At 35.1% G+C, this 13,202-nt stretch overlaps 1 pseudogene; it reads left to right on the top strand.

Moving 5' to 3' along the window:
- Positions 1-3,153: 3,153 nt before the first annotated feature.
- On the top strand, positions 3,154-4,309 carry LOC102505186 (annotated as a pseudogene).
- The last annotated feature ends 8,893 nt before the right edge of the window (positions 4,310-13,202 follow it).

The raw sequence follows: 13,202 nt of genomic DNA, 5'->3' as shown, positions 1-13,202 counted from the left end.
ATGCTGATTATGGAGATATATGCAAAACATAATTAATTTCTGAAATGAGTTCCCTTTACTGATGAAACAAAAGCTGCTGATTTCCTTCTCTTTTTAATCATTCTCTCGATCCTGTGCTGTGTAAGGGAAGAAAAATAATTCTCCTTCTACCCTTCTAGATTTTTGGCTGAGATACCTCTTGTAATAAAGACAGATTAACAGGAGAAAAACAACTTTAATAAGATATATAACTACTGTATACATGGAAGCATGGAAGATACTCAGGAAAACTAAATAACTGTCCAAAATGGCCCAAGCCATCACCTCAAATACTATCTCCAGCTAAAAACAACAGAAGATTTTTTTTTTGATGGAGTGCCAGTTATGGGAGTGTATTAAGAAAAGCACAGTAAACAAGGGTAAGATTTTTAGGCAGGTTTAAGTCTTCTTCACTCATAAGCAGTTCATAGAGATTTCAAATCATCATCCTCTTTTCCCGGTAGAGACACTCTTACAAAAAAAGAGATATCCCTTATAAATGTAAATCTCTCCTACAAAAGGGTAATTTCTATTACTCATTTTCAGAACTGTTCTTGTGTCTGCTGTTTCTTAAAAAATAATCAGCTCAAAATATCCTTATGTCCAAGAAGCACACTTCAGGATGACATATTCTGTTCCCCTTCAGCTGCTACTGACTTTCCTAGAGTACTACTAACCTTTAATTAAAATAAAGCTAAATAAAAGTACTTTTCAAATAAAGCCTTTAGAAAACATACCTGAAGACTATGGAAGAGAAGTCAGGCAAACTAAACATTATTTAAAGGTGATTTTCTTTTTCACCCCTCTTACTCCCTCAACACCCGAGATCTCATGGAATTCAGCATCTCATGGCATACAGCAGAAGACAAGGGTATAGACCTGCTGATCTGAAACCAACAGACTGCCAGGTATTTCTCCAGCAGAGATAAGTTTACTTGGGATCAGCAGAGAACTGCAGTTTGAGGTCAGCCACCATGGTGAGTCACGCGCTAGTCCTCCCACAGCAAGGGAAGGAGAAGCTTGTTCAGCAGGAAAAGGAAGTTGGGAAGGCCGTAGTAAACAGAGTGTCCCTGGATTTTCACTGACTGGGTCCTTGCTGGGAAAGAAGAGGAATTTTTCTTCTTCCTGTGTGGCTCTGCTATCTTTGCAGGGTGTGGGTGCTCCCCACTCTGGTCTCCTGACTCCAGGTTTCTGTTAATATTTTTAGGGCCTAGAATCAGTTTTGCCAGCAACTTTCCCAGCAACTGGTGTTAAACACTTCCAAAGGGCAGTAGAAATTCTATTATCTGATTCTGGCTAATATTTCAACTATTCCTAAGTTGTTAGAATGCATGTTCCACTACCTTCACTGTTCTCGAACTCTTAACAGGACCACAGTACGCATGTTTGACTTCACAATGGTCTCAATCGAGAACAAAGGTCTTGCTTACCTTTTGTTAAACATCAGAGAATTGTCTGCTGAGCAATGATGGAGATCCCTTCTTCCACAGAATCTACAAATAAAAGTGAAAAGATTTTAAGACGATATATTATCTGGAATGTTTTATAATGAGTTTCCAGCTGCCATACTAATGCATTGGTTCATTTCAACATACATAAATAAGGTGATAGAGAAAAATGGAAGCAGAAATTGATTAAATCATATGTCTATATTTTCAGCAATATAATTTCCAAATTTTAACGTCTCTGAATAACGTTCTCAGATACACTCTGCATAATAGTGCCTGATCTAAGGGCCAGGAGCTATAACTATAATGTAGCTTTGCCTTCCTTGACAGACATGTGTTCTGTGTGATGTGGCTAGATCTGCCCAGAAGGAAAACACCCATTTTTTTTTTCTCCTTGATATACCCCAAAGAGGAGTCTTTGCAATTCTTCAAGGGAAGGTTACTTTTTGTTCTTTAATTTGTGTATCAGTACCAATTGTGCTAGACAAGACACTGCAACGAAGATCAGATAAAATAAACAAGAGTGAATTTCTCTTTTATGAGCAGTATTTAGCTTCATGTCTGAAATACATATCTGTGAACAGAATAAAGAGATGATATGAACGAATTAATAAATGAGATACAGTTGACCCTTAAACAATGAGGGGGTTGAGGAGGGTGCTGACCCTCGTTCCCCAGGTGAAAGTTTGGTACTGCCATCTCTGACTCAAAAAATAAAGGAAGTGAAAAATGACTCACCCAAGGAGAGCAAGCTGACCCCCCTTTGTACAGAATCAGGACTCAAATCCTTGTTTTTTTGATTCCATATATTTTGATCTCTAATCCAACAGAAACTTTTCCCCACACTTAGTTAATTTAAATGTCTGTAAAACGACACTAAAAGTACTATGTTTATTGAAACAAATTTGCATAAAAGTGGACCTGAGCCATTCAAACCTGTGTTGTTCAAGGGTGTCAACTGTATTACTTTTAATCTTGTAAGAGTGGATGAATGAAGGAATAATGAGTAGAAATATTACCCTCCAAACCCAGTTTCTTAATCCAGCTCTCAATGTCTTTGGCAAAATGATTTCTAACAGGACATAATAATACACTCCCCATAGCATTGAAATACTCTGTTGTTTTTATAATTTTCAAATTATTTTCAATAGTTGCATAGAATTTTTGCATAGAATTTTATAGAATAACTAGCACATTTCTTCTTCTGGCTAATAACAATTTTGCTAGAATAAACATATGTTATGTATTTCCTTGCATATATGAGTAGAGAGCATTCCTAGCTAGGGAAATGATAGGTCAGAAAATATTTTTACCTTTCACATATTTTAATTATTTTGATCATTTTTTTACAAAGATTGATCTAGAAATTAATATTTTTAAATGTTTGCCAAATTGTATAATGCTGTTTTGACTTGCATTTTTTAAATTATGTATGAATTTATGCATCATTATGTTAATTTCTGTGTAAATTGCTTATTCATGTCTATGCTTATTAGATTATTCATAGTTTTCAAATATATTTATAAATGTCCCTTCCCCCTAATCCCGGAAATGCTATAGGAAAAATAGGAAGTGTATTGGAACTCAAAACTTTGTTTAGCAACTAATAAAACACCCTTAACACTGAGATCAACCTGTTTTCTTCCAAGAGTTACACATAGCACATAAGCACCTTTTAATTGTGGGTTTTTTCTTTTTTCTGAAGTAGTTCTATTTATGTTCTTGATATGAATTTTGTTGTTGTTGTTGTTAAATGGATTGCAGGTGTCTTCTTAATCTGTGGCTTGTACTTTAGGTTTGTATATGAGGGCTTCCAAAATTAGATTTCGAAGCTTTTCCATGCTACCCAGAGAGGGGTTCATACAGCATTGTTCTGGGTTCCGGTCAAAACTTAAAGGGAAACTTTCACAATGTCCAGCGCCCTGAAAATGAAGAAGATGGCTGTCCTCAAATTCCTTGCAACAGGAACCCCCTTAGGTGGCATCGGCCTTGACTTTCAAATGGAACAGAACACCTGCAAAGGGAAAAGTGATGGTCTTAACCTCATAAATCTGAAGAGATCCCGGGAAAAGCTTCTGCTGGCCGCTCCTGCCATTGCTGCCACTGAAAACCCAGCTGATGTCAGTGCCACATCCTCCAGGAAGACGGGCCAGAGAGCTGTGCTGAAGGTGGCTGCTGCCACGGGAGCCACTCCTCCTGGTCCCCTCACTGCAGGAACCTTCTCTAACCAGATCCAGGCGGCCCTCCGGGAGCCGCGACCCGTGGTGGTGACTGCTTCCAGCCTCTCCCCGAGGCCTCTTACTGCCTACCACTGCTCCGGGTGACACGAACTATTTCTCCTTGCCGTGTGGACATGACCATCCTCGCAACAAGGGAGCTCCCTCCGTGAGTCTGACGTAGTGGACGCCGCCCGGAAGTTCTGGGCATGCGTGGTTCCCTTTCCCATGAGCACCTGCGAGAGGTCCTGCCTGATCTCTGCGTCTGCAAAGGTCCTGAGCAGAGCGGGAAGGAGGAGCAGGCCGGGGCTGTGACCAGGGAGGATTTCAGGGGGGATGGACTGCTCCAGATCCTGAATTTACTGCTACTGGATCCGAAGTAGCTGACTGGTCTGACGGCGGCAGGTGCGCTCTGTGCCTGTCCAGCCCTTCCCCACTGAGGACCGCTGAGGACCGCTGTGCACAGCGGCCACTGAAGCCAAGTCTGCAAATCCCACTGCTTGGGCCACTGAATGCAGAGGAATAAGCACTGAGTGGTCTTCAGCCATTCTTCCACAGACTTTTTGCAGAAAATGGAAATGAAAGGGATGGTAAATAAACAGTCCCTGAAACAATTCCAAACTATGCAGTGACTTCAACTCCATCAGAAACCAGCCTGGGTCACCGGTTGTCAGTAGGCATCCACTTTTCATTTGCAGATGTTGCATAAAGGCATTAAGATAATGTCCATTTCATAAAAGAAATTCAACAGTTGTACCAATAATTTGCTAATTCTTGTTACATTAACTACTTTTTATTATAAAAATAAAATACAAACTTTTTTTAAAAAAGAGCTGTATCTTACTAATATTCACATGTGATAGCTTGCTGCTCTATACAAAAGTAAAAATGAACGTTTTGTAAAATATGAAGACCTAAGTAGCTGGAGGTGTATCTCTTATTAATATATAAATTGGAAATTTGTCTAGTTTTTTGGTTTCTTTCCACAGTATTTCATATGGAAATAGTAGCAGAAGTTCTTTTTCTTGCGACTTTGTTTTATCTCTTTAAAGGAATTACTCTCTGAATTATTTCTTTTTTTCTCTATTCACAGCCTGATGGGCTACCTTTTGAAGCATGTAGTCAAGGCTGTATTTTTACCTGGGTTTTACATACTGAGCATATATCTTCTGGTAAGTTGCACCTTTTGTTCTTTTTTTATGGCTTTTATACATTGTTATTCCATTAGTACAAGGCTGGCTATTGCTACAAATGTCCCACAGAGAGAATATTTCAGTGACATTCTTGACAATGCTGAAAAGTCTTTGTTTAGCATTCATTCTGCCTTCTAATTCTGTGCTCCTAATGTCACTCTCTGTGTTTCAGTTTAATTCAGGTAGGTTATTCTTATTCTTTCAGTTTCTAATCTCTAGCTCTCATGTCTTTCAATTACACAAATCTGAGCACAGCTTTGGTCTGGATTCACACACATTTGGTCTGTCACTTGAGTTCAGATCCAAAGTAGGTTTTTGATGTTTGCTACAACCATTACCTCATTGTCAGCTCCAGATAAAGTTTTCAGAAATTTACTGCATAATTCAGTATGGTTTTACTTGGAATAAAATGAATTTTGTTTGGAATAGACTTACAGGAAAACATGCCATTTAAAAAAATCAATTTGACAGGAAGTAGAAGTATTAAGTCCAGAGATTAATAAAATTACTTAAATATAATGAGTGTTTATTGGTACACTAACTGGAAATTTGTGAAAATATGTTCATTAGGGCTTCTATTATATTCTAAGGTGGGTAATAATAAAAGAATATTGAACAAAACTTTCTCAAAACTAATGTAGTGCAAATAAGATGATTTGTAAACAAAATTTTTCTAATTACTAATAAAACTTTGATATTGCTGTTAATCTTTGATTTATATTATCATACTTATTTGAAATTGGAAATTGAGTTTATTTTACAAAATGTATTTTGTAAACCCTAGAGCAATGACAAAAAGAAAAAATACATATAATTACCAAGCCAATAGTAATGATAAAATACCATGTTGAAAAGCATTAAACTCATCCAAATAAAGGTAGGAAAGGAGCAAAAACTGGAGCAAAGAACAAAAGCAAAAGTAGGGAACAAAGAGCAGACGGTATATTTAAACTCAATCAAGTCTATAACAGTATCATATGTAAAAGACCTTACAGGAGAGCAAGGCAGAGATTATCATAATGGGGGAACAAAGACTAAACTGTAAGTTTTCTACATAAAACTCACTTTTAAAATGAATACGTTTAAATCTAAAAGGATTGAAAAAGATACATTATGTGAAACCTATTCATAAGATACCTAGAGAAGTAACATTAATATTAGACATGGTAGATTTTAGATGAAGAAAAATTACCATGGATAAAGAGGAAAATGCTATGGTAGAGGGGGTGATTTAGAAGGAGGTTATAACAATCTCAATTTCATGCATCTGATATATTTTATATAAAGCAAAATTAATAGAACTGATAGGATAAGTAGATAAATTTGCAATTGTAAATGAAGTTTTCAATACTTCTCTCACAGTCCACTTTCAAAAAATATTATACCACAACACTTAATTTGTAAAGTCTTTCAAGAATATACTTTGATTTTCTCCTTCCTGTCCTTTGGACAATAATTGCTATATATTTTATGTCTAATTATAAACTACACAATACATTTTGAATATAATTTTTTATATATTTGGAAGTTCTGCATAATTCTGTGGACTGATATTTTCTTAAGTTACCAGTGGAGGATGTTAACAAAACCATTCACCTGGAAAAGATCCATTCAAAGTACAAGATAGACTAATGAATTTTAATGTAACAAATTACAAAAAATACATTAATATGGTCTCAGATTTCTTATTGAAATTAACCTCTAAGAAGCTACCACTTACCAAGTTTTGACATTATATCAAAGAAAAATATCTACAATTATCTGAAAAGGCTTTTAAAATTCTCCTAACTTTTCAAATTACTTGTCTGTGTTAACGCCAGGTTTTCTTCATATATTTGAACATTACAAAACACAATGGATTGAATGCAGAAATAAATCTGAGAATCCAGTTATCTTATATTTACACAAACATTACAGAAATTTTCAAAATCTAGAACATTGCCTCTCTCTCATGATTTTATATATAGTTATCTTTAATTAAATATTTATGTATAATACAGCGATATGTTGGATTTTATGTTTGTTTTTCAATTAATTAAATATTAATATTTTTTAGTTTTGATTTTTATTTTTTATTGTGGTAAGAACACTAACTTGAGATCTATCCTCTTAATAAAGTTCTCAGTACACAACTAATTACTGTTAAGAATAGGCACTATATTGACAGCAGACCTCTAGAACTTGTTCATCTTCCCTGCCTGCAACTTTATACCAGCTGAACAGCAGCTTCCCGTTTCTTCATCTCCCCAGCCCCTGGCAACCATCATGCAGCTCTCTGTTTCTATGAGTTAGACTACCTCTTATAAGTGGAACCATGACAGTGCAATTCTTCTGCGTCTGGCTTATCTCACTTATCATTCATGTCGTCGGATAAGGCAGGATTTCCTTCTTTTTAAAGCTGAATAATATTTTCATTGTAGTTAGGTACCACATTTGCTTTATTCATCCATCAGTGGGCATTTAGGTTGTCTCCACATCTTGGCGACTGTGAGTCATGCTGCCGTGGACATGGGGGTGCAGCTATCTCTTCAAGATCCTGACTTCAACTATTTTGGACATATAACCAGAAGTAGGATTGATAGATCATATAATAGTTCTATTATTAGTATTTTGAGAAACCTCCATACTGTTTTATGTAATGGCTGCACCAACTTACATTTCTGGTGACAGTGGACGAGGATTCCAATTCCTCCACATCCTCTCCAAAATGTTAGCTTTTGGTTTTTTGATAATTGTCATCCTAGCAGGGTAAGGTGATATCTACATAAATAAAAGCACTTTGGTGTCCTCAATTACTTTTATCATATAAATATGTCCTCTTATTCCTAAGGCTAAGCAAAGAACATCCGGCAATGGAGAAAAGAAAGAACAATTGTTGAGATACCATTTGTTTGTTGTTCCAGCATTTTTAAAATGTTCCCTATTGTCTTCTGGCTGTATGATTTTTCACAATTTTTCTCTACCTCCTCAATGCAGTATGCTGTGCCCTGCTTGACCCTTTCAGTATTATCTGGGACGTGCTTCCACGCAGGAGTCAGGGCGAAATTGTAGCATTCACCTAATATGTTTTTCTCTCTCATGAATCACGTTTTGTGTTGCCAGTAGTTCCCTATGTGGTTTTCAATTTTAAATTGTGGGAAAGGAAAAATCTGGTACCAGTGAATGGTCACTTCATGGTAAAAAGCAGAAATCCTCCTCATTTCACCATTTTCTTCCATTGCCTAAAAGCCTAATTTCATTTTACTAATTTACTTTAACTTAGAATTTTCTCTTGAATTTAATTCTAAACTTGTGTTAACTTTCCATTTTGTAACACTGAGAAGAAGGAAATAGTGCATTGGGAAGTTTTGTTGCATAACAATCTGAAATATCAATGGCTTAAAATAACAAGCATGTATTTTTCTCACATTCAGAACTGCTAGTTAGTGAGACAGATCTGCCTCAGGCTATAGGTTGGCTGCCTTCAGCTTCAGATTTCTGTTGGCATTCAGGTCCATTCCATGTGAGTCCACATTTCCTTGGACAGGTGACTGTCTGAGACATGCTATCCTCATGGCAGGCCACAGAAGCACAAGAGGGCAAACCATCTTTCCCAGACATATTTAACAAATCGTGTCTCATCATTCCTGCTAGCATTTCACTGGCCCAGACATATAATATGAGAAATCCCAAGGTCAACTTGTAAAAAAGTGCATTGCTTCTACCATGAAGCCATAGCAAAGACAGTGAAACATGAGGCTAAAACAAGACTTGAGTGAAGAATTAGAGATAATGTCTCGCAAGACATTAACAGGTCTCTGTATCATTTAGCAAAGTCAAAACAGCCAGCACTCATACAGCCTTGCTACAATATTTTTTCTTCACTTAATTTAATGTGCATTAGACAATTGAAAAAGCTTGAAAAGTATTTCACCAATAATTTCATTTGATAAATGAAGAAACTGGTATCACAGACTATTTTAAGCCCTTTTCTGAATTTGTGTAAAGTCATTGACATCTGACCTGGAAATAACTGATCTGACACTGTTCCTGAATTCAGTGATACACTGGCTTTCTCTTACTATTCATGTGACCTTTCAATATGTCTCGCATTTCTATCAGACAGGGTTCAGGCAGGAAACAGATGGCAATCTCAGAAGGGTTTATCAGAAAGGTAAACAAGATTAAAGAGGTTTAACGAAGAGATTCTTAGCAGCGGTGAGAGCAGTTTAAAAAATTCCACAAGAAATGAGAGAGAATCCATGTTTAACCATCAGCACCTTATCTGAAGGGGCAGGAGGGAGAAGAGGGTTCTAGAACCTAAAAAAGCTGGTCAAGGGGGAGGAGCTTGACCCTTAGAAAGATGAAATCCTGGTAGAATCCTGGAATCCCTATAGAGAAAAAGGAAGGAAGGAAGAGGAGTAAATTAAAGCTCTCTCTTCCTCCTTCTCCTGCTTTTCAGCTTCCTGTCAGTGTCATCCCCCGGCTGAATCCAACTGAAAGTCAGCAGGTAAGCAGGTGTCTTTGAGGTGACCAGAAAGGTGAACCTCTCTGGGCTCAGAGCAGAGGACAAGGGAAGAAAAAAGAAAAGAAGGTAACAGGGAAAAATCAGCACAGCTTTAATGCTTAAGTTTGTGTCTTCTGCAGAATATCAATCATTGATTCATTGAACAGATGTTTATTGAAATCCTGCTATGTGCCAGGTTTGTCTACAGGCATTCGGAGTGCAGCATTGAGTGAAACAAATAAAAATTCCTTCTTGGAGCTTACATTCTAGAGATAGGTTCGGTTCATAAGCAAGAAAAACAGGTAAAATCATATTATGTTAATAGTGATAAATACCAAGAAAAAAAATCAGGGAAATGGAATAAGAAGCAGATCTTGTGGGACCTGGTGCAGAATGTAAGCTTATCTGACTTATGTTCAAATAGGAAAACTCACCGCTGAGTTAAAGATTAGCTGAAGATGGGCAAAGCTTGATGCAGGTGGAATCTTAGAAAATGTTAGTTACATTATAGGTATATGCTAGAAACATAGTTAATTTTTGTCACCTATTTAAATAGCATGAGAAAAGAGAGATAAAGAAAAATGTGGCAATTTTTATAAATAAGTAAAATAATTGTGTCCTAATTTATTTATTGTGTAAGTCTAGACTTTTACTGGCTTCCTTGAAGTGAAGCACCAATTACTGAATGTAAAGACTGTTGGCTGATGTGAGCTGATGTAGGTTCTTAGATAGCTCTGAGCTACTTGTAACATTTGCAAAAGAGATGCATTTTAAAGTAAGTTCTAGACTTTTGAAGGAAAATTTTAAATGAGAGGCAGGGAGGAAAGACTTATTATTTGTAACAAATGAATGGTATAAATTATTTGGAAGATGAAATAGAGAAATGGATAAGATTGAATGTGAAGGACACTGGAGTGGGTAAAACACATGGACAAACCCTCTATTTATAATACAACAGTGGGCGAGTTCCTAAACCAATCTGTGCCTCAGTTGCCATTTACCGCACATATAAATGGAGCATGATAATGCTACCTACTTCACAGGGTTGGTATGTTTACTAAATATATATATATAATATTTAATGATCTGCTTGTCTGTATTTATATGTACATGTCTTTATCTGTCATCTATATCTATTCCTCTGTCTATTGAGTCTTAATTTGTCTTCCAACTTTTTAGCTTAACAGTAATGTGATAGGCAAATATTTATTAACTGTGAATGATTTTATTAGTTATGGATTGTACAGTATTTTATATTTTGTATACATATTTCTGTGCACATATATATGTGTACACATGTATATTATAAATACCATATGTACAAAATATGTATTATATGCAATATGTATTGTATATATAATGTGCAGTCTTTATACACTGATTCTATACATGTATGTATTCAATATAAAGTATGTACATAATATGTATATTCTGTGTGCATATATACATTCCACAAACATAAAATTACTATATAACTACATTATAATAGTCAAACCACAAAAGTACAGTTTCAAAATCCTTGAATTTTATAGATAAGACCTTGCCCAGCCTAGTTAGATTAAAGAAACTGAAGTTTCTTTATGTTGAAATTATGGTTTAAAATTGATGCAGGGGGAAGCCTGAGTTGAATGTTCTTGCCACCTCATCATCCTATTTCATCCAAGAGATTCCAATAGGCCATTCCTGGAAATTCCAAACTCCAGAAGCTTGAAACTAAATAATTTGTCTATTGGCTGTATGTTAAAAGCCATCACTTTTGCTTGAGGTATTACCTAACACAGATTGGTTTATACTGGAGTCACACAGAAAGTAGTGCATACTACAAAAATTGTTTATAGGTTGCTATACTACACCAAATATGTGTAAGAATATTAAAGTACTTAATTGCTTTTGTGTTTTTAATCATTTTGGCTTTTTAAATATAAACACATCCCATCACCACCACTACAATTCTTTGCCAGGCTGGAAAAACAAACAGTTTAGTGGATATCCTGAAAATGAAAATGTACTTTAGAATTCTTTCATTGAGCTCATAATTTTTGAGCACCTGCTCCTCGCCAGGCTCTTATAAAATAGCATAATATGACAAAATTAGTATCTCCAGTAATTCTTTAAAATTATCACTACTATAATGTTCAAGTGCAATACACTCATCATATTGTGACACTATACATAGCCTGTGGTTTAGCTCTCTGTGACTAGGGAGAATAAATTTATTAACAAAAATAAATGAAGCCTTTTAAAATGCATAAAATTCTGGAGGAGTTTAAATCAGATTTGCAAAGATATGATCTATAAAATAGAACCCTGGTATTTATATATGTCATTATAAAATCAAAATCTAAACACATATAATACCATTATAAAAATATAGACAACTTTTAGCAAAACACCTACAAAACTCTTGTTTTCAATCTTGTTTTTTTTTTTTTAACACATTTTATACACTTTTTACACAGAAGGAATGATACAGAAAAAATAATATTATTTTTAGGCCCTGTGGAGGCCAGCAGAAACATAGGCCCTTTGAAAATCTCAACAATTTTCACGGCATTATTTATTATAATTTTTAATGTCAACTCTGTTCTCTATAAACCTGATATATCTTTGTAAAACAGTATTTTTCCCTATAATCAAAAAAAACCCCACAATTTTTAGCAATATTTACTACACTTCCCGAATATGATTAGTATTAGTAACATATATTATATTACTTCAGATCTGTATAAATTAAACACTTGTTCATGGGACCCCTAATATTTTTTTCATAAACTCTGACTTGATTGTTTTAAATGACTTTTAATCTAAGTCTCCTAAATTGTCATAAAAATGAGGCTGATTCGCCGTCCCTCTGAGGCTATGCTATAAAAGCCCATCCATCACGGTGTATCTAATTAAGAAACTAAGTTAAGAGGTGTTTGAACAAGATATTTGAAAATCTCTGGGGACCAGACAATTGAATTGGTATTTCAGACATATCAAATTAGTTAATGATTTGGGAATCTTTATTCTGCAAGAGTATGTAAATTAAAAAAGAATAATGAAATTCATTAAAGCTTGGTATCAGGGGGAAGGAGGACCCTGTGCACCGCTGCATGTAATTATAAGTACCTGCTTCATTCAGATAGAAGGACAGGAGACCAGGGAAACAAAAAAAGCAATTTGAACAGATTAATTTTCATATTGGACATAGATAATTACAATTATTTTTCTTTATATTTTTAGGGTATCTTTCTCATAATTGACAAATCCATATTTGGTAACCAGGCTTGTTTTCCATTTTCAATTCACCTTATGAACTTGTAAGATAAATGTCTTGCCATTCAAAATGACAATAGATATTGAATTTTCTCTTGAAATTTAACAACGTATTTTATTTTTTCTGTCAGCCTATTTTGATACCAAAAGAGGCAGAAGAATAAAACCATGGCTTCATCCAAATGCATAGAATGAATGGAATATTAAGTCTCACCTAATAGATGACTGGACTGGAATATATATTCAAAATGTAAGTAAAACCTTTTCTCATGTTCCAAAGCAGTATCCTCTTGGTTCTTTTAAAGCAGCTAAAATAAGAATGCAATGAATGACAATATTATTTTGTTGAATAAAATAAAAATAATAATTTCCTCCACTTTGTATCTCTTCTGGTTTGTCCATTAAAAAAAAAGTTCATTTTCGTATGCATCGTTTTGAAAACTTAAACTCTGATAAAACATGAGAAGTGTTTTTAAAACTTGGATACATGTAGAATATGCCCTTTTTATAAAAAATAATATACTTTTCCTAGATTTTTGTGTATAAGAAGGTTATAGATATATAAAAACCAAATGTTGGTTTG

This window comes from Camelus ferus, chromosome 23 (genome assembly GCF_009834535.1).
Source record: "Camelus ferus isolate YT-003-E chromosome 23, BCGSAC_Cfer_1.0, whole genome shotgun sequence".
NCBI classification, from domain to species: Eukaryota; Metazoa; Chordata; class Mammalia; order Artiodactyla; family Camelidae; genus Camelus; species Camelus ferus.
This window is presented reverse-complemented; position numbering and strand designations above follow the sequence as displayed.